Source organism: Octodon degus, unplaced genomic scaffold, assembly GCF_000260255.1.
Source record: "Octodon degus isolate 3935 unplaced genomic scaffold, OctDeg1.0 scaffold00027, whole genome shotgun sequence".
Taxonomy (NCBI): domain Eukaryota; kingdom Metazoa; phylum Chordata; class Mammalia; order Rodentia; family Octodontidae; genus Octodon; species Octodon degus.
This window is the reverse complement of record NW_004524603.1, coordinates 559,826-582,373: the sequence shown is the minus strand read 5'-3', so window position 1 is coordinate 582,373 and position 22,548 is coordinate 559,826. Positions and strand designations below refer to the sequence as shown.

At 55.5% G+C, this 22,548-nt stretch overlaps 1 protein-coding gene and 1 pseudogene across 2 annotated transcripts in view; one reads left to right on the top strand and one right to left on the bottom strand.

The window, feature by feature from the left end:
• Positions 1 to 22,548, bottom strand: part of Ptprn2 (protein tyrosine phosphatase, receptor type N2) — a 553,794-nt gene that overhangs the window by 513,902 nt on the left and 17,344 nt on the right. The window lies entirely within an intron of this gene.
• LOC111816150 lies at positions 269 to 4,035 on the top strand (annotated as a pseudogene).

Genomic DNA, 22,548 nt, shown 5'->3' with positions numbered 1-22,548 from the left:
CCTCCTGGGCACCGCTGTACTGTGCCATCCTCAGTGAGAGATATGGCTGCCACTCCCTCCCTTCTACGAGGAAGTCCCTCGACAGCCTACGCAGCCGCAAAACTGAGTTTACTGAGCACACACTGAGCCCTCACTGCCTCCCTCCCAAGCATTCATTCCTACGAGATAACAAATTACACTATGATTTTGACAAAACACAACTTCTGCTACAACCACTAGACAGGTGCAATCAAAAGCCAAAAGCATCCCCAGAACATCCAGATCCCTCATGGCATCGGGCGATGCACCCCAGGCCACACTTCGTGTGCTGAGACGGACACGAAGCCAGGACCACGCTTCCCAGCCACCGCACACCTTCTGCACAGCACGCTACCTCTCCAGGTCTGAGCTTACCGAGGAGGAATCTGTCAGTAAATGGCCAAATACTGCAGCAACACAACCCAAATGAACTCACAGTCTGTGAGGAATGCCACAATGGGCCGGGTGCAGTGGTAAACACCCAGGTCCAGCTGCTCAGGAGCCAGAGGTAGGAGAGCGTGAGCTCAGGCTAGCCTAGGGCAGTTTAGAGGCTTCGTCTCCAAAGCCAAGGAACAAGGATGCAGAGGGTACGCTGAGGGGCGGTGGGCGCAGAGGCCAGCAGCATCACGCTGCTCACTGCCCCGCTGACGTGGACACCACGTGTGCCTCTCACTGCCACACCAGGATGGTCAGGACCCCGTGTCCACGAGCCCTGCCGACGGGCCAGAGACCTTCCCGTTACCTCGAGACACTGCCGTCCCTCCACCCCGGCACTGCTCCTACCTCCTGGTCCTGCTAGCATCCCACCAGCCTCCTTCCTCACTCCCACCGACCCATCTGTGGTGCAGTGGAGACTGAGAGCAGAGAGGGCGAGATGCGCTGGGGTTGAGATGCTCAGATGAGGCCCATAAATGGAAAGACCCAAAAACAGCCCGGGCTCCCACCGAGGACGAGACAACCTGGGCCTCAGAGGTCACCGACATCAGGGGGCTGCCAAGGCCCTGGAACCAGAGAGAGGTGTCGGAAGGTCACAGCGAGAACACAGGCAGCAGGGGTGCACGTTCCAGGACCAGGAGGAGACCTCCCGGGAAAGGACAAGGATGGCCTGGCTGGTGTGCAGCGCTGAGCTTGTGTCCAGGGGCAGCGAAGGCGCCTTTGAGGCAGCGGTGGGCCGGGCAGGGTGGAATGCCCGAGCAGGGCACGCCAGGCAGAAGCCTGTGCCCACAATCCACAGGCCGAGGCCCAACTCAGCCTCTCAGATGCCTCTCGGGAACAGGGTGGCTGCAGACGTGACCACGCAGTGAAGCTTGGTCATCAGGACAGAGCCTACCCCAGGGTGACCAGAATCCTCAGACCAAGGGGCATTTGGACACAGACACAGGAAGAAGGCTGTCGGAAGAGGATGGCAGAGATGGGGCGAGGTGTCTCACGCCTAGGAACAGCAAAAGCGCTCTGGCAGGCAGGGAAACTGGGACGGATGCCCCTGCAGCGCAGGAGGAGCCAGCCCTCCCCAAGCCAGTCTCAGGCGGTGGGCCTCCAGGGCAGGGACAGTAAATTCCCACCACTGAGCCATCTCTTCCACAGAGCTCGAGGAATCAGGCCAGAGTGGACCTCAGCAACCCTGTGCTCCAAGGAGCTGACGCAGAAAGATGGGCGAGTGCCATCCCCACCTGGAGGTGCAGGAGAGGCGCAGACTCGGGCCCCCAGGAGAAACGCCACTGCCCTTGGGCCTGAAAGGGACACTCACACCAGCAGTGAGGGCCATGCTGTCCTCTGTAGCCCCCTCCAGGACACCTGTGTGGACAAGGGCTCCTGGCCTGCAGGACTTCCAAGTGACTTCCACGCAGACCTCCACCAGGCTGCAGGCCTGGCCCAGGGGCAGTGGGGAGGCCAGCTCCCAGCTCTGAGTGGGCACACAGAGCACTTGCTCCATGGAGAAGCTACTTCCAGAAGTGGGCCAGAGGTCATGACTTCCACATTTTGGAAACTGGGCATCTGCCAAGAGCCTCCAGGGCCACTAATGCAGGACAAAACCGGGTCCCAGGAGAAGTGGCAGGTCCTGCAGCACTGGGATAGGCGGCTCGCCTGGGTGACGTGTGATTGGTTCCTAAGCAGCCTGGTCCTGGTGGCCCTTCCTGGATTCAAAACAAGCAGAGACCGAGCTGCAGCCCCAGACGGGCTGCCCTGCCCTTGACTCCTGTCAGCAGCTGCATGGAGGCCTCTGTGGAGCCTGGAGCTGGCATCCATACCTCCTTCCTCCTGGCTCACAAGATAGGCACTTTCCAGCCCTCCCTCCTGCCACAAGAGACAGCAGCCCAGGTCCCTGGAATGTCACTGTTAGCCACTACAGTGAAGACTATTCTTTGGTGTAATGACATTTCTACCAGGGCTTTTTAACGATCCATTTTAACAGAAGCATGTGTCCTCCATGCCTTCTCCACTCTAGGGCTCCACTCACAGGCAGAGATGCCTTCCCCTCCCCCACAGAATGCCAGCCCAGGCCCTGCTCCAGCGCCTGTGCACAACCCAAGACCCCTGAAGACATGGCAATGGGAGACCCACAGGAATACGTCTTCTTCCATGGCTGAAGCCCCGGGAGGATGGCACACACCTCCTGGATGGTTTCCCGCATGAGTGCCCAGGTCTCAACTCTGCAAAATCACTGCACACAGCACATAGCTCACCCTCTCTGGACACATGGACATGGGAGGTACCCTCAGAGCACCTGTGTGTGAGTGAACGTGTGTGTCTTCATAGGTGAGTGGGAGCCTGTGCAGGTGTCTGCGAGTGTGTGTTCACATGAGCGTGTCAGAGAGACAAAGCTCCCGCGAGCAGTGACTGCCTTGCAAACAAGGCATCAGGATCAAGCCTGAAGTCAACACCATTTCTGCAGGCATTGGCAGCAGGATCTCACTTCTGTCCATTCTCTGGGTGCCTGAACAGGCATGCGTGACAACAGGAGCGTCTCCACCAAGGGCATGGCCACAGGAGAAACTCGCATGTGCCACGGGCCCAAACAAGGCTAGGCAGTGCTGACCTCAGGACTGTACATTTGCCAGGCAGGCGTTTATACCACCGAGTCATCGCCTGGTCCTGGCTCTCAGCGTTGACACTAAGTTAACCTCCCACACAGCCTCAGACAGAGGGGATTCCAGAATGCTGGAGTCACGATGGTGTTTATATGATCTTTGGGGGATGCTATTGCACCTTGGAGCCCAACATAAAAAATGACAATGGGGCAGGGGAGATAGCTCAGTGGCTTAACTGTCTGCCTAGCAAGTACAAGGTTCTGAGTTCAATCCCTGTATCACAAAAAAAAAAAAAAAAAAAAGACAGCAGCCAACATTTGAACCTGCAAGAGGTGGAAGAGGAAAAGGAGAAGGTGATTTGAGTAAACTCTCAAAACAATATTCAGGTAGGTACCTTCCATCTCACGGAAAGATAAAACATAGGCAAACTACTCAGGATGTCCCAGAAGAGGTTTGGCATCATGACTTTAGGAGAGAGAGAGACAGACAGACAGACAGACAGACACAGACAGAGAGAAAGCACTGCTGTAAGAAACTAGAGACCATCCAACCCGAGAACACAATCCCCTCTTCTGAGTCACAGATGCCTCGGGCTAGACCAGATTCCTGCTGCCCACCTTGATGCAGATGACCCTCCAAAGGGAGGAAGATGAAGACTGGAAGAGGAGAGTGCTGCTGCCGCCGCCACTGCTCTTCTTTCAGAATTGAAAAGAATGAAAAAGAAAAAGCTGAAGAGTGGGCTAGGAAAGAACCAGAACAAAAAGCTGAAGAAGGGCCCATATAGAAAGCTTTCTTAGGAGAAATCCTCTCCTTAATCTCACTGCCCCCTCAGCCTCGGGCCAGCTTCAAAGTGAAGAGAAGCTGGGATGACGATGCCATTAAGACCTGTGCAAAAGGCGAAGATGATCAGAAGGGAGACAGAAGACATGTACACGCTTCTCCGCGATCTGAATTTCATGGAAAGTTCATGGAGGAATGTATTAAGTAGTACAGTTCTATGTGCTTAGATTCAGTAAATGCTGAGGATTGGACCTGCTTTCTGGTTTTCCCACAGTCCTAACAGCACAGAGGGTCCCCTGATTTTAGCCTGCGAATTGTCTCGTCCTTTTTTTTTTTTTTAATTTTATTTTATTGAGAAACAAACAGCAATCAGACAGTTTCAAAGCTGATTAATAGAACATTTTCAATAATTAATACACTGTACATTGTTATCCTCTTAGTGGTTATCCACAGTACAAGAAGCAGACAGGATGTCCTGTCTGAACACTGTTAGTACAAATCTTTCTTCTCATTGAATGAAGAGAAAGTAGCTGTATGTCAACCCTCACTATTCTGTATATACAGACACAAAAAGGTCCCTCCTTTGTGTCCCTTTTTTTGTTTAGTCCTGTCAGGGGTGGGTGTTCCACCGGCTTCTAAGTACTGCAGGCGCGTGAATTCAGCAGAGCATCCAACACAGTCCAGCAGCCCACACTGGTAGTGGGCTGTCCGCAGATGCTGTGGACTGGAGCCTCTCGCAGCTCGGCCTGCTGCCATGCCAGTGCGGCCTGCGCTGCTGGCACAGGAGCGGCGTCGACAGCTCCTGTTCCCAGTGCTTCCTGTCCATGGAGAAAGAAACGTGCTCACGATGAATATCTGTAACCTAAATAACCAAAAACCGAATTTGCCTCCCACGTCAGCCGTGCCCAAAGCGCCCCACCATGGTGTGACACAGCCGTGACCCCACACGCTCCGCCAATGCCTCGGCCCCTTTCTGTCCGGCTCAGCACGCCCTCAGGAGGAGCCCCCAGAGAGCTGCACGGCACAGACTGCAGGGACCAGCTGCAGCTGCAAGCACTGCGCATTCAGTGACAGGCCCAGGGAGCCCTGATGCCCCCAGATACCCCAGGTCCACAGGCCAGGGCCCGTGGGGCTCCGGCACACTCAGAGGACCACCGCCGGGCCCAGACTGCAGGCTCTGCCTTCTTTAAAGAGGGGATGTGCCGACTGTACCTCCCACCCGCAAATGCCGGGTCTACGTGGCTTTCTGCAGCTTACATCACATAAACAACCTGGATTTCCTGTGGCAAAGACAAACTTTGCTCTCTCCACACTCTTGTCAAAGGAAAGGCAGTTTTGATCTGGTATCCTAGCACCCTGTGCATGGCGCTGAAGCAAGCACACCCGGCAGAAAGCTAGCTCTGTCCCTGTCACCTCATGACCCCAGGCTCAGTTTCCTTCCTGTAAAGCAGGGATTCAGCAGCTCCCCTCCCCGGGCCACTGAAAGTCCGGCTCCAGCTCAAGTGAGAGCCCAGGGACAGAGCCTAGCAGGTAACCTGCCCCTCAGCCTCTCTCCTGGCTGTCACCGTCTGACACCCTGCTGCTGCGTGGGACCACGCATCCACGGGACCATGCCATGACGGAGGCCCGGCATGGAGCCCAGCACAGAGAACCCTCAGCCCAGCTGAGGGTCACTGATGCAGAGCACACAAAAGCGCCACAAAGAGGCCATTTAAAATGAGATTTTGTGAAGACTTTCCCAGTGTCTTGGGGGACAGCTAGCACAAAGTTTAAAAAGCCATGCACGGTGTTGTGAGGTACACTGTACTTCTCTATCCATTTTTAAATCATACACTTTATTTATTTATTTATTTATTGCAGAACCGGGGATTGAACTCAGGCCCTTGTGCTTGCCAGGGAAGCGCTTATTCCACTGAGCCATCTCCCTGGCCCCCTTAAATCATACACTTTTAAAAGTACTAGAAAGAAACAATAAATCTTAATACAGTGACCCAACTTGGTATTGTCTTTACTTTTTTAACAAAATGACTAAATTTTCCACCATGAGCCTGTGTCATTTTTATAGTCAGAAAAAAAATACTTCAGAAACCAATAACCTAACCTCAGTTCCATAGTAGACCAGGCATACAAGGGAAGTAGAACTCCAGTTATATCCAGTAGGCCGACCCCTGGGTCCTCAGCCTGGCCCTGTGGTGGCTGCCAGTGAAGCAGTGCCCCAAACTTCATTAATCCAACCAGCTGAACTAATAAGGAAGTAGCAAATCATGAAGATGAGCTGAGAGACCTTGGGGGTCTGCTGGCCATCCTCCTGTGTCTGGGTCAGCTGGGACCTCACAGAAGCTGGATGACACTGAAACTCACTGGGTCCCAGAAGCTAATAACAAAGAAAATGAGAAAATAAGAACCAAACAGGAGCACACATGTAGCACTGTTTGGACTCTGCCCAGCACACATGGGCCACGTCAGAGTACAGCAGTTAGCCTGAGCAGATATCCTGTGGTCAGGTGGAGAGACGGCATGAGCTGAATACCTGTGACCCCGGACCCCAGAGTGAGCGCACCACCGTGGCTGGCATTGGGCTTGTGGGTGACCACAGGTGACAGAGGAGTCTTGGACAAGTGGGTGCCTTTGTAAGGCACACAGGCACTCCTCCCTCCTCCCACAGGCACACAGGAGGCAGCACCACGTACAAACAAACTAGGAAGCAGCACGTCAGGCCCCCGAGTGCCAGTGCCCTGGCCTCAGGCCCACAGCCAGCAGAGCTGTCAATAAGCAGTGTCTGCTGCTGGAGTATTTGTCACAGCAGCCTGCGCTAAGACAGAGGGCAGTGTCTAATTAGGGAGACATGCGGTGCAGTAGTGGAGAGAGTGTGCCCAGGTGTGGGCAGGCTTGTGAGCCAGCTCCAGCTTCCCGAGTGCTAACCCTAGCTGAAGCCCTGGAAGGCTGTGGGGAGGGCTCCAACCACGCCGTGGCATCTTCAGGCAGGGCGGTGTTTTCAGAGCCCTTCCACGAGTTGCCGTAGTGTCACTTTCCTGTTCTGCAGAGTGCTCGGCACAGCTGAGGATCCCTCTAATGTGGACAGTGTTTCCAACTCCGCTCTGCTGTGTACCAAATAACTGAGGAGCGCATCTGCAAATGTCTGTTTCCATCACTCCCTCCCAGCAACTGGGTGCCTGCCTGGGCGGGCATCACCATGTGGGCACCAGGAGAGCTGACCTGGAGCACGTGCCTGCGTTTCCCACTCCTGCATGGCCAGTAAAGGGACACATGCAAGTGTCCACAGAAGAAGGAATGTGTTTCCTGTTCTGAAATCTCAGGGCTCTGGGTATGTGCATAACCCGAATCTTACTGGCACCGAGCCACCTCTCTGATGCATTCTGATGAATCTTAGGGAGCCTCCAACCCATCCCAGACAAGCCCGGGCTGCTGAGTGACAGCCAGTCACAACATAGGGCTTGGAGGTCGAGGTTGGTCAACCCTGGGAGGACACAGCATTCTCGTCCTGGAGCCTTTCTGTGCTCCATGTCCTTACCTCCTGACCGCAGGAACTAACACGCAGGCGGTTTCCCCAGGCCCACACAGTGGAAGCAGCTGGGCCCCATTCGGCTCTGCCCCTGCAGGGACAGAGGTCTGCCCAGGAAATGGTTCACACTGATGAAGGGCAACTTGGGAAGAGCCACTCACACCTCTCGGGGCTCCAGAGGAAACTAGAATTGCAGATTCAAGCGTTCCCAGGAAAAGTGCTCCCTGATGTTCCCTAAGCTACACCCACTGGAGACTGCAAAGACTCGCCCTGGCACTGAGCAAGCACCCTGGTGGTGTATCCTCCCTGAGCTGCTTTTCCACGTTTCTACTACGTGTGTGACTGTGAATTCAAATGCACCCGCGGATCTGTGGACGGTTACACCCTAAATCACAAGCATGGCTTTGCTTTTTGCCGTTTCTGTTTTAAAGGCCTTGTGACACAAGCCACAGAAACACAGCTGCCTATGTGTTGTCGACTTACCCCACATTAGCTGCTGGTCCTCGTGGCCCTTAGAGTCGCTGACGGTGAGAACAGGGGTTCCATTTCCACCAAGGGTACACACAGCAGCTCCTCCCTGCGCAGGGACATCCAATCCAGCCCCAGACCGCCTCCTGGTCCCACCTGCTCCCCAGAGCCCAAATCTGAATGGGGCTTGGCAGGATGAAGGATAAGGGGTTTCTTCTTTTTCCTGTCTGTCTGTATTGTTTTGGGTTGTTTTTTTTCTTTTCTTTTCTTTTCTTTTTCTCTGTATTTTTGAGACAGAACCTTGCAAGACAGTCCAGATTGGCCTTGAACTCACTATGTGGCCCAAGCTGGCCTCAAACTCATGGTGATACCCCTGCCTCAGCCTCTCCAGGGCTGGGATTACAGGTATACACTGCCACACCCCGCAGGAAAGGTACTGCTAACAGGGGCCTTCTGTGTCAGTCAGCTTTCTGAGGGTGCACCCAGTACCTGACACGTGCAGTGCGAAGAAGGACAGGGCTACTTAGCCCCACCACGCCAACTCTCCACTATCAGCCCAAGCTCAGGGATGGGAAGAAAGGGGTGCACACCCGAGGGACCGGCACCTGCTTGGAGCCCGCTGCAAGCAGCAGCAGAGCCCCGAGTTCAGGCAGGAGGATGCTGCGCAGGCTGTCTTCCCAGGAGCAGCTCAGCAGGGTGAGGCAGTGGCTCTGAAATTCGGTGGAATCAGCTGATTCCAGGCCTGAGTCGCACCAGCGTTCCCTCGCCTCCCCAAAACCTGCCGACACGAGTCAGGTCCCACTGCGGGCTAAAGGGAGTCTGGCTTGTTGCCCACTGGGCGGGGAGGGCAAGCACAGCACAGACGTCCTTCTCTGAGCTCATCCCTGCTGGGCTCAGGCCCACTGCAAAGACGCGACTAGGGGATCATAAGCACTAGGCCTCGGCCCCTGCCGAAGGGGCCAGAGGCAGGGTAGCCCCGGGCAGGAGAGCAGCACAACCACCGCGGAAGCCCCGCTTGGCAACACCAGAGAGACACCTGCCTAAACCTCACGGCGCCCAGGAGGCACTGCGCTCGGGACACCCTCGGGTGCACAGTCCATGCGGGAAGCTGCTTCCAGAAGTGCCGGCCCCCCACCAGGCTCTGCATCCCGGCCGCCGTTCCTGCGCGAGTGGGAGCGGCTCCAAGTTGCGCCTTCACAACCTTCCCCGCGCTGCCTTCTCCTCCCTTCCTGTGGCCAGAGGAGCTGGGTGAGCTGGGGCTCTGCAGCCTGGAGGTCACACGCCCCACCCGGAGGAGGGCTCTGCCGTCCAGGAGAGCTACAGGCAGGTGCCCCGCCTGCACAACCTTCCCCGCGCTGCCTTCTCCTCCAGGCAGGTGCCCCGCCTGCACGCATCTTGTTTTTCTGGTTGCAATTTCCTGGTTTGCAGTTTGGTTTTTTTTTTTTTTTTTTTTTCTGGAGGGGATTGTTTCCGGCTTTTGCTAATAATTACTGCGTTCCAGAGCCTCTCTCCCCCAGTCTCCTCACCGGAGGGCAGAAATGAGACCCCTGCCTGCTGTCTCTCAGAGCTCCGGGCTCTTCAAGCTTCCCTCTTACACTCAGCACGGGGAACAGTCACAGGAAGAGGCTCACGCGCATTGCCTGTTTCTATTTCCTTGTTGCTTCATGCTTTCCTGAGTGCTTCGCAGCGTGTACCTCCCACGTCTAGCCCCTTCCCAGGAGTGATGGTGCCATTTGTCCTCTGAGTAGCAGCCCGTAGGGGCTTGGCCGGGTGCCCCCTGAATGTCATCAGGGTCTCTCAAGGCCCCTCCGCTGGCTACTGGAGAGCTGGGGCGGTGGGAAGGCAAGCGGCAGGCCCAGCACGCTGCTGCCCCGAAGCTGCCATTGTGCCTGCTCCCCGAATCTTCAGAATCACAGGACGCAGCCTAGAAATCATTTCTTGCCAGGGCTATCAGCCAAAACTGGGCACCGGCACACAACCACAAGAGCTGGGCAACGTGGGAACCAGGCCAAGGCTGGTGGGGGCCGGGAAACACCCGCACTCCAGCACATGTCCTGCCCAGGTGTGTGGCTGCAGGGAGCTCAGAGCTCACTGTGAGGTGAGGAAGCCGCCAGCCACCTCTGATGGGACCACTCAGTCGGCCCTGTGGCAGGCACTGCAGGCTCACCCACACACATAGTTCTGAACAAGGAAGGTGCACTACCTGCACCTTCAACCTGAGATGCCACCACCCCTCCTGGAAGCCTGATCCAGGGATGTCCACTGACCTCCAGGAAGTCACGGCAATCACCTATCCCACTCCTATAGGCAATTCCTGGAACACTGTAACACAGCCACACCTGATGCCTTCATGTACGGGGAGAGGAGCCCTGGAGCGGGGCGTCCTCGGGAAGAGCAGCACCACCCAGCCGCACCCATGCGAGACATGCAGGGGCTGCCTCCCTCCTCCTCCGCCCATCTCGTGGTAGGGGGTACCACCCGCCGAGCAAGGGCCCCACACCAGCTGTGGGCACAGCACTGTAGGAGGGAATCTGTGTGCCCCACAGTGGCCCAGGAGGACTCCAGCTCCACAGGGACATGGAAGGCACAGTCCCACTTGAGCCTGGTCTCATGAGATACTAACTGACTAAAGGACAAGAAGAAAGTGTCCTGTAATAAATCAGCCGCCTGGCAGCTGAGCCCTCTGGGCAGCAGCCCCTCTCCTTGACGCAGGTGCAAGGCAGCCGAGAGGCCACCACATGGGGCAGAGGCAGCGCCCTCAAGTGCACTGTGAAGGAAGGACCAGTACCAGGCTCTCGGAGAGGCTGGTTTCATGAAAGGGGGACCGGCATAAGGCCACAGGCCCTCCACCACTGCTGCTGGACAGGCATTGCTCCATGTAGGAAAAGGGGGACACTTTGGAGGAGAGAAGTGGGGCAGCTCCCCAGGCCCCTTGTGCCAGTCTTGCCACAGAAGACACTCCTGGGGGACACTGCTGACCACTGTGTCTGGACACTTGGCAAGGACCTGGCTGACTCTGAGCACCACTCTACAGCAACTGACACGGAGGGCTCCAGGAAAACAGTGGCTTCCAGGGGACCCGTGGGACAACTGTGGCTGCTCCTTGGTGCCCCACTGTGATGACCAGCAGTTGATGGCCAGGCCCAGCTTTCAAGGCCAGGGCCATCACCTTGACAGACATCCTAGGAACTTAAGCAGGACACTAAACACTGAGCTCAGGCCAACTGTAGGGCCAAACTTCTGAATCCCAGCACTCGGGAGGCTGAAGCAGGAGGATTGTAAGCTTGAGCCCATCCCGGGCAATTTAGTGGCTTAGCAAGATACTGTCTTAAAAGTAAAACATTTAAAACAGAAGACCCAATGCTAATATGGGCTACTGGACTCTTTTAGAATATTTTGCTGAGTTTACACACCTATAATATTCAATAACGGAACTTAGAAAAAATGGGGTATACAGATGAATGTCCATTTTGTATCTGTGTATTCAAAGTGGTTGGGATAGATATATAGTTACATTCTGTTAATGAATAGAATGATTTGTTCTAATGGTGTTTGTAAATAGGATCACAAGTCCGCATCTTGTACAGCAATTAACCACTAAGAAGAATATATGCAGTGTATTATTTGTTGAAAAATAAAAAAATAAAAAATAAAGCAATAAAAAAATAAAAAATAAAAAATAAATAAAAATAAAAATCCACACACACAAAAAAAAGTAAACCATTTAAGAAAAAATTAGAGCTATACCACAGGGAGAAGGCCCTGGGTTCAATCTAGCACCACAAAAAAAAAAAAAAAAAAAAAAAGCAAAACCAAAAGTATTAGGAATAGAAGCGCTGCTTGTTTTCAGCGACCTCACGAGTCCCTTCCTCCTCACCCTCTTCCTACCTGGCACCCCAGCAGCCCCCCCCCCCCTGCCCCCCCCCCCCCAGTTTTCAGGCTGCCAGCAGCATTGGACATGGATATGTGGCTCCGTGAGCAAATCCCGGCACCCTCCCTATGAGGACTCACCCTCCACACTCTTCCCTCATTCTGGGAATGAGAGGTAGAGATCACCTGCTCCCGCCAGAGCCCAGGGCATCCAGTGGGCCAAGGTCCTCCAGTCCCGTAGACCCTGAGAGGCGAGAGTCATGTGTTATAGCCGCTCATCTCAGATTCAGGACACACTCTAGGGCACCCATGGGGACCATACTCCACGGCCACACATGGGGGCTGCCTCTGCTCCAGGCTGGGTGGTGGCCTGCTCTGCTCTTCTCCATTTCCTGAGCCAGTGGCCCACAGCGGAAGCTGGGGCTGAGACAGGGGCTTGGCATGCCCACGGCTCCCCTTGGCTTTGTTCTGGCTTTTAAATGGCTCATTTACACTTCTCAAAGATGCGTGTGCTGAGCAGCACAGTGTCGCAGGCCCAGCCTCAGTGTCTGAGGGCTGACTGGCCCTGTCCATGCTGAAAGATCCCAGGTAGCTTCTGTCCCGATTCCTTTTCAATTTTGTGCCATTCTGCAATATTCCTTGAACCCTGCAGTGGACTGACAACTGGTGATGGGCTTACAACACCCCGCTGAACTGAACTAGCACGGTGCTGGGTGTGGGGGGCCCACCTGAGGGTCGTGGCCTGCAGCATAAGAGGCTGCACTGGAGGAGAAGAGAAGCTGCTGGCAAGCTGCAGGGGGCCGTTGGTTCTCCTGGAGGACCTTGTTGTGCTGGCTTTCCTGATGACCTCGACTGCTCACATCATCAAAGGCACTTGGGACCTTACTGTCACTGAGGATGGCCCACTGCTCAGCCCCCTGGAGAAGCCGGCTGCACCGGCTTCCTGATGGTCTTGGCTTGCTTCTCCCCGGAGGAGCTCAGGGCCTTGCGGTTGCTGCAATGGCTGTGGTACTTTTTCAGGGAGCTCTGGACCTTTGGGCCTTCCCATTGCAGGTCCATGAAAGGGGCCTGCATGAGACACTGCCATGGGCTCTAGGCTACTAGTTGAGCTCGTGCAAGGCATTAGGTCTAGGTCTCCAGCTGGACTCATGCAGGATAGCACCGCGAGATCTGGGCCCTCAGTCGGATTCTTCGGGCTTTAGTACATGGGCACAGTTCCTGTACTCTCTTTGCATATGACTCTTTGGATGACTATTATAAATTAAATCTTATAATTAAGTGTCTTGTATTGTACTGTTTCACCTTATAAACCCTGGACTACAACAAACCCCACTGGCATAGACCAGAGACCTGTGGAGCAATAGAAATTCCCTAACCGAGACTCTGCCCCCAGAGACAAGCACGGCCCTAGAGGGTGAGGACACGTGTAGCACTGTATGCAGCAGATGACAGAAGGCTGATCAGTAGGGATGGCAGATGACACATATGTAAGTAGATGGAAAGGTAGACAGGTGGCAGGTGACAGCTCTAGATGGTAGAGAGTAGGGTAGAGGTGATAGGCAATAAATAGGCGATGGATAGCACGGTAGCAAACAGGTAAAAGAAGACAGGAGGTGTACGTGGTGGATAAATAAGAAACACACAGATTACAGATAAATAGGCATGTAAGTCATGTATAGATAGATACAGATGATAGCTACAGATGGATGACATGGACGGTGGTAGACGGGCGGGCAGACAGCCAGCAGGTGCAGATGAGAAACAGAGGCAGAGCCTGGGTCAGAGAGGTAGACATGAGAGAGAGAAGCACTGGCTGAGTGTTTGTACACACTTCCCAGCTCCTGCAGCAGTCAGCCCTTTGGCAAACTGCTCATAGTCTGCTAAGCACAATAAACCAGCATCCTCTGTGCTTCAGGACCAAGGACAATAGCAAAGTCCTACAGTCCCTCTTCGGTTTCCCTCAGTGTAAAGAAATTGTAAAAGGATGAGTATACCAGGAAAACAACAATTTGGAGGAAGTGTAAGTTGTACCCAGGAACATCCAAAAATAAGTCTCGATCACCTTACACCTGGGCATGGTGGTGCGGGACTATAACCCCAGCTCCTCGCAGGCTTGGAGCTCAGAGCTCTAGGCCAGCCTGCCCCGCTTGGTAAGATGCTGTCCAAATGTAACATCTAGAAGGGCTGAGGATGTGCTTACTCCCTGCAATCAAGGGCAGCACACCCCACGCAGAGGGAGTTTGTTCTGAGGCCACAGTGCCAACTTCCTGATCTGATCTTCACACACTGTACCCCCAAGTGTCCCCCCTGCCCCTTAAACATATACAATTACTGCACCAATCAAAAATAAAGACAGTTTTTAAAAAATGATATCAGTTTCAACAAATTGCCATGCAGCGTCATAAAACACAGAGACATTTCTGCCTGGAGACGGGGCCACGCCAGAAGCCTTCACAGTCCCTGGGAAGCCTGCCTGATGTGCGGGGTCACGGGGTGCACTCTGGGGAGGTGGCTGATGTGGGGCCACTGGCCCGGCCTGTGCCCAGGACTGGCTGAGGCAGCCTGCTGTCCTGTGCCTGCTGCTTCTCTCCAGGGGCCACAGCCACAGGCTCTAGCCCAACCTGAGCTCGGGCCTCTGCCTGCACCTGGCAACCAGTCCTGAGGCCCCGCCGGGAGGATTATGAGTCTCACCCCATGAGGGACCAGAAGTGTAGCTCTACCTGTACCCCAGGGGAATCTGTGAGCCTCACTGCAGGGTGGCCATGTGGGGACAGAGGCTGCCTTGGCCAGCAGCCTCCAGGACACTGCCCTGTCCATCCGGGTCCATGGCAGCTGCTGAGCTGAGGCAGGTGGTCCCGATGGAGCCCAAGAGGCCAGCAGCAAAGCCGCCCTAACAGGCGCCCTCTGAGGCCAAGCAGACATCCAGGGAGGCTGCACCCCAACTCCCAGCCTGGCGGGAAGACGAGGGCGTGAAGGCATCCACCCGGGGTACCCTGTCACAGTGGCGGCAAGTGCACCCACTGCTGCCACTCACTGTCCACCTTGCGTCCCCCCGGCCTTTCAGAGCGGAAGTCAGGGTGGTCCCCAGAGGTGTCCTGCCACGTTCACAGCCGGGCTCTCACACATATACTTGCTAGCTGCCAGCCCTTGTCATCAGGAAGGGGCCAGGGCCAGGGCCAGGGCCAGGGATGAAGCTCAGAGGCACAGCGCCTGTCTGGCGAGCATGAGATCCTGAGTTAGACTCCTGGTACCCAAAACAAAAAGAAGGCACCAAAGAGCTGGGTGTGGCGACACACACTGCAGTCACAGCACTCTGGGAGGCTGAGGCAGGAGCATTGCAAATTCAGTCCCAATCTGAGTAGCAGCAACTTAGCAAGACCCTGCCTCAAAAAGTAAAAAGGGCTGGGAGTGAAGCTCAGTGCAAAGGCCCTGGGCTTGGGTCCCAGAGCAGGGCCAGAGGAGGCTGGGCAGACACAACCCTCCCACACAGATAGAAGTAGCAGACCTGATGTCGCCAGTGTCCTGGGGAAGATGGAGTAAGCCGGTTGGTTCTAGGTCTCAAATCAACCAGTGCCTGAGGTTGGCATCTCTTCCTAGATGGGGCAGAGACCAGCAGTGACCCGAGCCTAGGAAGCGGGTACGCAGCCACCTGCCCCTGCGCTTGGCCCTGGTGTGTGTTTCTGGAAGGGCCCATAGAGGCAGGAAGGCAGGGCCAGGGCTCTCTCCCAGCCCACTTACAGCAAGAGAGGGGAGCTCTGAGACCTTGAGGCTGGGTGGGTCCCCGTCCCTGCTCTGAATACCTGTGGAAATCTGACCCAGCAGCCCCTCGCTATGGCCACATCAGAGTCAAAGCATGAGGGCTGGCCAAACAGCTCAGCAGATTAAAGCCCCTGCAAGCAGGTACAGGGGCCGGGGGTTGGATCCCCAGGCCTGCCATGCCGGCCCCATCCCAGGGGCGCACCGAGACAACAATTGAGACTAGGCGTGGTGGCGCGCACCTGTAATCAAAGCTTCTGGGAGGCTGTAAACAGGTGGATCACTATGAGTCCAATCTAGTAGTGAGGCCCTGAACACCCTGTAGACCCTTCCCTAAAATACAAAAAAAAGAAAAAGAAAAAACAGAGCCAAGGCATCAAAGCCACCCTTGCCGAGCAGCACAGGAAATGGGGTTGGACCGGCTGAGACCCCACCACTGGGCGAGCACATACTCACACACGGCACCTGAGCTCTGGAACAAGAGCCTGATCTGCCTCATAGCCTGGAAGGACCAGGGCCTCGAAGGTGGATGCCTTCCTCCAGGGAGCATGGGACCCAGACAGCGTCGCCAGCTGAGAACGTCTAAGGGTGCTCGGGACATGGAAAGGTGGAGGAGTTAGGCAAAGAGGCAGGACACACGGAGCAGCAGCCCTGCGAGCCGCAGGCTCTGGGGTGGCGGAGCTGTGTGCTGTCGCTCCTCTCACAGCACAGGCACCCCGGCACACAGCGCCAGCTCCCGGACAGGACAGGTGCGGACACCAGCACCTGGAGGCTCCAAAACTGTTCTGGGAAAGCTGGGTTTTCTTCCTCTGCAGCTAGGACTGAAGGAAGCTGGCCTTACACTTACCTGTACTGCTGCTCCCGTGGTCCCAGGGGAGAGTCACCTGTCCCTCCCGACATGCCCCCAGCCCCAAGAGGCCCCGGTGCCACCAAGCCCAAGAGGGTTGGGGTCTCTGTGATGTGTACAGGGAGACACGCGGACCCACAGAGCACAGTTCTGCTCTCAGAGAGGAATCAGGGCGGCGCCCAGCCAGGGTGGTCCTGTGTCCAACCAGAGCCTGCAGCAACAGGTGGGAGCCCGACCAGGCAGGGCAGGCACCTCTGGAGCCAAGCAGATGTCTGAACAGGCTGCTCCTCTCTAGGGAAGGTGCTGCACCTCCTACAATTAAGACTGCAACATCCCCAGGGCCCCATCCTCCTTTGTAGGTGGCTGTAGAAGAGGCACTCTAAGGAGGGGCCAGACCCTGACTGCGTCTCCAACCCTGGGTGGCTCTGGCAGGCTCCACCACTTTTCTGGGCTTTGTTCCCAGGATGCTAAAGAAAACAATGGAGATGTGAGGCATGTGACAGCCCTGGCACCGCTGTTTGAGCTGCCCACCACAGCTGTGGTGTGGCAGTGTGCTAACGTGGGCCCACATGGCTTTACCAGAGACCTGGGCCTGGGCTGAGGGTATGGGGGTCAAGAGTAGTCGCCCAAACCCTCCTCTGAGGGAGGGGACTCCCTCCCTGTCCACAACAAGGGAACTGACCATGACTCCTTCAATCCAAGGCATCACACTCAGGACGTGGCCACCCTACCGGGGCTCAGGATAGCTGGGCTGGAACTTGTCCCTGTGGCATGCCTGCAGCCTGACAGCTGTCAAGAAAGCTCAGTGTGCTTGGCGGTGGTGGCGACAGAGCTGGGCTGGGTCCAGTCGCACCACACCCGCCACTCAGGCCTGACTTCTTCCTCTCACAACATGATGCCGCCTTCCCAGGCCGAGGGACAGGGGCCCGAGGCCCCACGGTGCAGGCAGATCCCTTTATTTATCACTCATCTCCAGTAAAAGTAACAAAGCACCATTCGCTCTATGAAGGTCAAACAGCAGCACCAGGGCTCACGCAGGAGAGGCGGCCCGCCTCAGCCTCAGCCTGATGCTCAGATGGACCCCACAGCCTCCAGAGGACACTGCACCCAATCACAGGGAGCCTGGAGACCTGGAGCAAAGACGGGGGTCTGAGAGGCAGGGATGCCACAGGAAAATACTCTGCTGCTGTGTTCCCACTTGCATGGTTTAGTGTTGTTTACTGTGGTTAAAAAAAAAGTGACATAAAATTTACCTGAACCATTTTTAATGCAGAGTGCAGCCACATTTGCTACACGCACTCTGCTGTACAGACCTCCGGGACTTTCTCAGCTTCCCAAACTGAAGCCCTGCCCTTGTAAGCGCTGACCAACCTCCTCCTTGGCCCTGCACTGCCACTCTACTTCCTGTTCCTGTGGGGCTGACCACTGTGGGAGCCTCGAGCAATGGCACCCTACAACATCGGTCCATCTGCGGCTAGCACCTTTCCCGGCACTCACGTCCTCGACGCTGGTCACAGTGTAGCTGTCAGCACCTTCTTCCTTCTTATGCCTGAATGCTGCCCTGTCACATGGCTGGGCCACCCTGGTGAAGCACGCATCTGCGGGAGGACACCTGGGCTGCCCCCGCACCTGGCTGCTGCCCCTGATGCTACTGTGGTCAGTGGTCAGGGCAGCCACACACCCACACATAACACACTGGGGGGCCGGGAGATGGCTCAGTGGAATAAGCGCTTCCCTGGCAAGCGCAAGGGCCTGAGTTCAATCCCCGGTTCCACAAAAAAAAAAAAAGAAGAAGGAAAGAAACCATGAACACAATGGGAAGCCTGGCCACAGCTGTGGGCTCCAGAAAGGGGGGCTCCAAGGACAACAAAGCTGGTCCTCAGGAAACCCCACCATGCAGCCATCATTTCCTGCATCTTCTCATGAGGAAACCTACTGTGTGCCGAGGGACACAGGTCAGAACGCAGTCAAGCAGAAGGTGCCCTGAAGTGACAGCAGAAGGCACCTGGCCTGCTGCAGGGGAGCATGGGCACCTGCACCTTGAGGGGGAGGTGCCCACGTGGGCATCAGAGCCCTAGGTGCTCTGGCTGGGTGCTGTCCTGGAGGTCCTGGGCCTGCCTAACCCACTCCCACGGTGCACTCCTGTTAAGGAGACCCACAGAGCCAGGCCAGCAAGCTCCAGACAGAAGGGAGCACCCACTCGCCACACGGAGCCTGGGAATCAAAGGCACTGGCTTCTATTTTACCAAATTTCACACCCTTGTAAACTTGGTGAAGTCAGTGGATGTCAGGAATCCGGGAAGATTAAGCAGAACAGGAGATCAGGTAAAGTGATACTCACAGTTCCTCAAAGCCAGAACATCCCAGTGATTCTAACACTAATAATTCTGATTAGTATTTCAGGGTACTTTCCAATTGTACAAATTTGTAGCACCTTCTGCCATAGGTGTCCAAAACAAATTTCCCTATCTTCTGAAGGAATGGTTTCTTTCAAGGATCTGCAGGCTTGAGATTTCTCCACTCAGTTTTAGGGCCTGTGGGTTTATGGGGTGCCCCCCACCCCTCCCACACATGTGATCCAGGGGCCCTTCTTCTGTTCACCCCAGACTGTGGCACCTTTGCAACCTGGAGCCTGTCCTTCCTCATGCTGGTAGTAGGACAAGCAGTCAGGCCACTGGGGGTGCATCAAGTCAGGTGGAGGAGCAAGCAGACTCCCCAACTTAATGTAGCACTTCCAGACCCAGCTGTCTTTGAAAGCCACACTCTTAGACCTGGCTTCACATCACAGAGGGTAAGACCCCACATTCTTCCCAGCTTGAGCTTAAGCTCCTCAGGAGGTCTAGACAGCCCACACCTGGCTGTGGAGATCTCTTGTGGTCGCCTCCCACCCAGCCACTGTGTCAGAACACACTGGAGGCCTTGAAGTGGAGTTGCTCTGTACTCCGTTTTGAACAATTAATCCCTCCCTGCAATAGCTCCTGGCTAAGCTCTCAAACACAGTGGCAGGTGCATTGCTGGCTCTCTTCTCCAATTGCAGCCTGTCCTGTGGAACAAACCACCTTTGAAGTAAGCTCCCACCTGCTACTACAGTCTGCATTAGCCACAGGCTTCTCCAGGGGCTCTTGCCACTTGCCCAGCAGGTTGTCTGCTCCAGGAGTTGCCAACCTTCTGGGCTCACCTTCTCTCCTAGACACTGGTCTCATCTATGACCAAGTCAGGAGGTTGGCCAGTGCTTCTACGGTCCCATGCCAAGAGGCAACAAAATGCAGAACAGATTTGGAGTTGGCCAGCAGCCATGGCCAGGACATGGAATTCATAGGCCAAGAGCTGGCTGCACACAGCCCTCATATTTGCTGAGCTTCGTCCACAGGGGCAACTCCATGGGCTCTCGCACATGCTTCTGGCAGTGGCAACAACATGTGCAGCTGCCCAGCAGCCTCAAGGAGCCCTGGTGGTAGGAACCCGTTCAGCTCCAGAGCCACGGAGAACCCAGAGGCCTCAGTTCCCAGCAGTGAGGACCCATGTGGCACTAGCCCCAGCTTGGGCTGCACCATGGTTCCGCCGGGCCAGTGGCCTGAGGCTGTACAGGTACTGAATGCAAGAAAGTTTTAAACAAAGGCTCTGCCTGTTTCCAATGCGCCAGACTCTGGTGACATTTCACTCTTTCAAAGCTAGCTGGAGCTTTTTTCTGTGTGTGTTACTGTGGATCAATCCCTGGGCCTCCTGCACACCAAGCAAGCACTCACCACAGAGCTGCAGCCGACCCAAGCTGGCCCCAGTTCAGACCCTCCTGAGTGGGGCTCAGCCAGAAGCTCCAGCCTCCATGGGCCTCACCAGAAGTAAAGAATGTTGGTCTGCACTGCCCTTCCACAGCCAGCACTGGGGCAATATGGGATGGGCTGCCGTTCCACCAGCGCCCCCTACAGATTTGGGAAGTCACCCCACGATAGAAGAGGACCGGAAGTTAGAGAGGCAACTGGAACAGACAGTGTGTGATGCTTGCGTTCCCCAAGGAGGACCTGGGAAACGATCGTGAAAAATCCGGAAGTAGAATTTTGTGGTTACACTAGACACACCCTTCAGGGAGCAAACTTAATTTGCACATTCTGACTTGAGGTGCTTTTCCAGCTGCTGATTCACTGCAGAAAGGCCTGAGTGAACTCATGAACACCTGCCGACATGTGCAGGACAAGTTTGAGGCCACTAAAGGGCTATAAAGAGCAAAATGCAAGCAGGAATGAATCCATAGTCCCTTGTGCAGGATACAAGGAGGATCCTTCAGGATATTTTATGCATGATTTTATAGACTTAAGAATTAGAACTTTGAGGGGCCAGGGAGATGGTTCAGTGGAATAAACACTTCCCTGGCAAGTGCAAGGGCCTGAGTTCAATCCCTGGTTCCGCCAGAATAAAAAAGATTTAGAACTTGGATTATAGCGTGCTCTATCCTTTAGCAAGGAGTGGTTGTAGCTATTGACCCATTACAGCTGTTCAAATCCCAGCAAGAACATGTATATTCACCTAATAAATTCCATGTTTTTTTTTTTTTAAAGCAAAGCCAGCACCAGGTTCCTCAGCTCCCAGGCAAGTAGGGAACTTCTCAAGGGCTGTGGCCATGGGAGGCCAGGCTTGGCTGGCAGTCCACACTCCACGCAGTTGCTCCTGCCCCCTGTGCCGAACTCGAGGGACACGCAGAATGTGGCGGAAGGGCAGCACTAAGGCAGAGGGCGTGATCTCGGAGGAGAATGGACACCCTGCAGGGAGCCTCCTGGGTGGAGCTGGAGGTGGGTGTTGGAGCTCAGAACCTACAGCCTGGTGCCAGACAACAGCAGGCAATTGTTTCCTTATTCCAGAGGCTGCCAGTCAGACCAAGGTGCCAGCAGGATGGGTGCCTGGGCAGGCAGTGTCTGCTCGCTGTCTTACTAGCAGAAGAGGCAGGCACTCGCAGGGGTCTGCAGTAACCCATGAAGGACCTTCAGTCATCCCGGGGCTCCCTGTCACCCAGTGGTGACCTCCTAATGCCACTGCCTCAGGACAGGACTCCATGTGCGTTCTGGGGGGGTCACATTGGGACCATGACAGGGACGGGGCCACACAGCCATTCTCCCTTCTTCTCTTCAGATGAGAAACAATCCTACAATCAATGGCAATGACAAATTGAGGATCAGGGCAGCAACACGCTGGGCCTGTCTGCATTAACACACCCGCTCCATCTCCACAGACAAACAGTTGTGTTAAGGCTGCCCATTATTAATAGTCCATTTAGCCTTAAAAGCAGCAGCGCCGGTCCTCACACAAGGCCCACGTGCTGCTGGAGGCAGAGACGTGTGTGTTGGCAGCCAAGAAGAAAGCCCCTCCACAGCTGCGGCCTTAATAATTCATATGGCCCCACAAGCCTCGCCTCGCTGCGCTCTCGAGCTGGAGTCTGCCTGGAGGTGAGCGAGAGTTGACGACAGACTGATGACCATGGCTGGGGCAGGAGACGGAAGCGGCGGGCCCCACCCCAAGCCCCATGAGTGGGAGAAGAGAATCAGCAGGATACATGGGAAACAGGTCTTTCACAGACCAAGTGTCTGGGATCCCCAGAAGGTGAAAGGGCAGCTGGCACCTCTGGTTCTCACAGAGCCCTGCTCCCCCTGCAGGCAGGAAGTTATGCAGCCCAGTGGGGCAGAGAAGGAAGGACCACACGAAACCCACCTGCAAACACATCATCTCCAGCACAGGACAGAAGGCTCCTGGGAGAACCTCGCTGGGGTGGAAACAGCTGCTTGGGAGAGGCAGAGCCACTGCCACACATGTCCAGTGTGAGCTGTCAACCCCAGTGCTCCTGCATAGAGCCCAGGGTTGGATGCCTGCTTGGGAGCGCAGGCCAAGCACAGCCGTGAGGGCCCAAGCACCAAGCGCAGGCCTTGCTCACTGGCAGCTTGCAAACGGGCCATGAGGCTTCCCGACCTGAGGCCTGGGGGAAACGCTGCCAGTGCCAGTTGGAGCAAGCTGAAAACTCCACCGAGCTGTCGGCCTTGAGACTTCAACCTGGTCCAGCAAGAGCTTCTCTGTGTGGAGCTAATCACACCGCTCTCAGCTGCTCACTGGTGATATATTCAGCCGACATCCTAACACGCACATATGCGCAAGTACCCACCTTCCACATGCGCACCATGCCTTCATGTGTACGCATACTCCAGGGGAGAGACCAGGGTGACCAGCGGAGCCCCGCAAGCAGCGGGTCTGCCCTCAGCCCAGAAAAGGCTCCAAGC